General features: G+C 38.6%; 1 long non-coding RNA gene across 1 annotated transcript; it reads right to left on the reverse strand.

The window, feature by feature from the left end:
• On the reverse strand, positions 1,883-4,454 carry LOC109851305. The gene is made up of 2 exons (XR_002249759.1): positions 4,389-4,454; positions 1,883-2,161 (listed from the first exon to the last, which is right to left on the reverse strand). It is a non-coding gene; the product is annotated as an uncharacterized LOC109851305 (long non-coding RNA).

A 4,700-nucleotide genomic window follows, 5' to 3' on the forward strand; every position in this document is an offset into this window, starting at 1 on the left:
GCCCCCGCGAGCCAAATAGCAGCGTTGTTTGGTTTATTATTAGTTTTGAGTTTTGAGCGAGGTCTCAAGATAATTTGGAAATTCAAGACGCTCGATGAGCTCTTACCGCGTGCTGTTAGCCTTCATTATACTTGGTGTTCTCAAGATAACCCCGTTCTCTTGGGTACTGTAATCTCGTTGTCAAAAGTGGTATACACTTTCACGTTCTCAAGATAACCATTCTCTTGAAAAGTCTTATCTCATTATTTCGAGAAGAAGGCTAAATTATAAGATTGGATGAAAGTATCAAATGATCCCGGGTGCGTGATGTTAAATGTGCACCAAATGGACATCAACCCCGTTAGATCATTGGGCATCAGGATTCATGTGCGGATCCAATTTGATACACATTACATGCCACGGGCCATCCTCACTAGATACTCTCATTGGATTGCTTTATACCACTTTGACCTATAAATTGATGTCAGCAACAACCAGACATTTCTGATCGACAACGGCAACAACTTTGACAGCGCGAAAATTAAGGATTGTTTTTGTATATATACCCTTCGAAATCTCTCATATTTATAAACAAAGGAGGGGGGAGCAAAGGAGAGAGAGAGAGAGAGATGATGGGAGATTAGGGATCAGGTGGAGAAGAGAAAGAAAGGAGGCTGGCTGGGGGAAGAGAGGGAGGAGTTGTTTTGTTTTCCTTCTAGGGTTGTTTGGGGGAATATGGGATTTGAGGTGTATATATACAAAAAAATAATGATAGTGGCACACCCTCTACCACACTCCCAACCACACCACCTCTCTTGCTACAGTGCACGGGGCCCACATGAGATTTTAAAATTAAAATCTCATGTGAGGCCCGTGCACTGTAGCAAGAGAGGTGGTGTGGTTGGGAGTGTGGTAGAGGATGTGCCCCTAGTGCCTCTCAATACAAAATTTGAGGCAGACGATCGGAAATGCCTAATCATCACAACTTACTTTGTCGCGTTTTATGCCGAAAAGTCATCAACGTCAATTTATAGGCCAAAGTAGTAAAAAAAAGCGGGCACTTTACACACTAATCTGATAATTTGGCTTAAATATATACATTGGGGGTTAAAGTGGTTTAGTCAACGTTATTCGAGACGGAAAAAGCAGAAGAAAAGTATTGAGGAAGTAGAGCATCTTTATAAGCGGTGTACGTTGTGCAGGGCTTCGGCCTCCATCCTGATTTCACATTAATCGTGCATCCCAGTGATTTAGGCATCAATCGAAGGTTTTTGACTAACCGCAGAGCTTCGGCCGGTCATCCATCCAAGCATCATCCGCTCAGTACTTGGTTATATCACAGGCTCCCATCCCATGTGTAATGCCCGGATGGTCTTCTACACAACCATAGGACATGTTTGGTCGAACAATGCGGCCTATAAGCCACTAAAGAACTAAATAATAAGATGGGTTAGGAAAGCTTATTATTTTCTGAGCTTAGAAACGTCGCAATGGTTACAAGCCGGTTTGACCATTCGCCAAACATGCTCAATCTCCTGAAACGCACATGCTGCGCGGTCCACTCATTGAAAGTAGTGTTCTTACCCTTTTTCCAATTTAAAAAAAAAACAAGAAATGCACACTCACTGCATATATATACAGCAAATAGCTTGCATTGAATCTCAAGATAGTGCGCTACCGAGGCATATGCAAATAATTCAAGCCGAAAGCATTCAGAATCTTTCGTCTTGTATAAAGAAACATGGACGACGCTTGCAGGCAGCTTCTTCTTTGATATTCAACCCAACAAAATCATTAATATACACACACCAAAAGAGCTCATACCCACCCAAAGCAACAAGAGCACCCTATACCAAATAAATACCAAAAGGGCTGAGAGAGTTCGCCATGACACACAAATCAATGATGAAAATCATAATTAAGGCCGCAGGCAATATCCAATAAAGCTACAAACTTCACTTACCAAAATATATGAAATTACCACTTCAATATTACACTAGTAAACCTGTCTCAGGAAGCAAATTACCAGAGTATCAGTTTTAGCAGTCATATATAATAGTCTGTTACATATGAGCTAACCAGTCTTTGGAATTAAACCCTACGCTTATTTCCATGTACGATGAGCAAGAGTCTGAAGCTAGAAGATTCCACGTCTTCTTCTCATTCGCTCCAGTGTTTTCAGCTATAAAATAGAGAAGATACAAATGAGGGATGATCCTTGACTACTAATCACATTTGACATCATGAATTCCAGGTAATAGCCTACCCTTCAATGTATTAGTAACAACCTTATTCTTGCAGAATGAAGCAAATTATTGATTTGAATACTACAAAGAATACTGCAAAGAAGCAAGCTTCCTTCCATACTGAGTACACACACACACACATGTATATGCATGTATGTATGTATTTCAAGCAAGATCAAGAGATAAGCAAGTCGTAGATGGCAACTTGAAAGATACAGCAAGTTAAACATATTAAAGATCATCATGTTATATGGATATAGGCGCACTGAGAAGTCTGAATCCAGTTTCTCAAAGCTCCATCAGAAGAAATGACCAATTAGCATGCAAATCTATTAATTTGCTGGTGTACATTTTGTCAAATCTATGGCTTACCACCACCAGAAGATGGCAGGCAAACATAAATATTCATGTAGAAGAATGTTTTCTTTAACAAATAATTACTTATCGTCCTTCATCCGACAAAAAACTCATGGCACAAATCTCAATCAGAGCATTCCTATCATAATACTCAGATACATAAGAATGTTCTTTTATAAATCCACTCATGCAGATACTTGTTCTTAGAAGCAAGATCCACCATTTTGTATTCTCAATTTTTGCAATAAAATTTTCTAGATAAGATCTCAGTTGAAGATATACCGATAAAAAAGCATTCCCTCAACTTTATTTGCCTAAATCATTCACGTTTACCATTTGTTTGTACTAGCACCATCGCTACCTTCGTCCAATCCTCGCATATAACCCAGCCTTGTGGTCCAACTTGATGATTGGCTTATAGCCTTGAATTGTGAATAATTTATAATTCTATCTTTTATAAATGTGATTCCAAGATACTCTTTTTCTTTTCTTTTTTTCTTCTTCTTATTATTATTATTATTTATTGCTAAATGGAATCCTTTCACCAAGTTTTCCTACTTGCTGTCAACATCTTACTTGAACATTCTTGTAACTTTGTTCCATCTTCCAACTTTGCATTTGACTCTTATCATGCCTCTTAACTGTTTAGAATCTGTTTAGTTTTGCAGTTTGCCCTTAGTAAACTGTTGCTATACAACTCCAAAGCCTGGGCTTACTTGCTATACAAAAAAAGCCAGACAATCTAAAAGAAATCTATCTCCTCATCCCGTCAAAACCTAAATTGTCCTGCAGCTCCTGCTATTGCTCACCTTAGACTTTCCATTTTGTATCCAAACAGATTGAGAACTATAAGTTCAAGATCATAAATAACATCATCCAAATCTCTAACTAGAAGGCAACTTAGCTATAATTTAGAAAACTTCAAATCATAAAAATCCCTAGAGGTAGATGCGAGGTAAGAAATCGATCGCAAAAGTTTAGCTCATACTTCATAATTCCCTGCAACCTACCTCACTTACATGGGTAAGTAGAAAGACTAATGAACAATCCGTAGACAATAAAAAGGATAAGAAGTTAGCAAATCAGAAGGATATCTGTTACTATGAACTAAAACAGCTCGCATTGATTGCTCGAATGGCAGGTGCCACTTGTTTTAGTCCTTATTATTATGTCGCCATTTTCGAAACGACATCCATCTTATCTACTATTAAGAGGGTGTCGGGCGGCTTTTTTTTGGCCAAACTAGCTTTTTTAAGGTAGCTCTTCCATCTCTACACGTTCGATAAAACACCAAATAAGTTGGATTACAAGTCCCATTTTAAAAAGCTATATTTTGGAAAAACTAGCTTGTAAGCTCACTTAAATAAGCTTGGTTTGACCAAACAAATTACTGTTCTATGCAGACAATTTTAATAGCATTTTATCATAGAAGCCAAAATTCCTAACTTATAAGCTTAAAAAAAAAAGCCATTCCTAAACACCCTCTAAATCCATTATTTTCCATCTTCGCGCGTCGTGCATCATCATCTGCACACCAATCCTATCGAAATCCAGAATCCAGGTTACCGAACCAGTTTCCTAGCAACACCTTAGTTTACCCTAATAAAACCCAAATCAAGTCGCCAACTTCTCAATCAAAGTAGACAAAACGATATCTAGAGAGAAACACACAGCGTATGTCATCATCAATAACAGGTCGAATCACACGACAAGCATGAGAGACTGAATACGAAGAGGAGAGGCGGGGAAAAAAGATCGGATTTTTTGTTTTTTTTTCGGTTTATGGTTTTGCTTTTTGTTCCTTACTTCTTGAGGCTCCCTCTGACGCCGGGCTTAGGCTTGGCGGACACATCGGGGGCCAGGATGGGACAAGCATGAGAGACTGAATACGAAGAGGAGAGGCGGGGAAAAAAGATCGGATTTTTTGTTTTTTTTTCGGTTTATGGTTTTGCTTTTTGTTCCTTACTTCTTGAGGCTCCCTCTGACGCCGGGCTTAGGCTTGGCGGACACATCGGGGGCCAGGATGGATATACTAAGAGAGAGTATATATATACATACACATATGACATATTATACATATATAGAAATATATTATATAAGAGAGAGTATACATATATA

Source organism: Asparagus officinalis, chromosome 8, assembly GCF_001876935.1.
Source record: "Asparagus officinalis chromosome 8, Aspof.V1, whole genome shotgun sequence".
Classification (NCBI taxonomy): Eukaryota; Viridiplantae; Streptophyta; class Magnoliopsida; order Asparagales; family Asparagaceae; genus Asparagus; species Asparagus officinalis.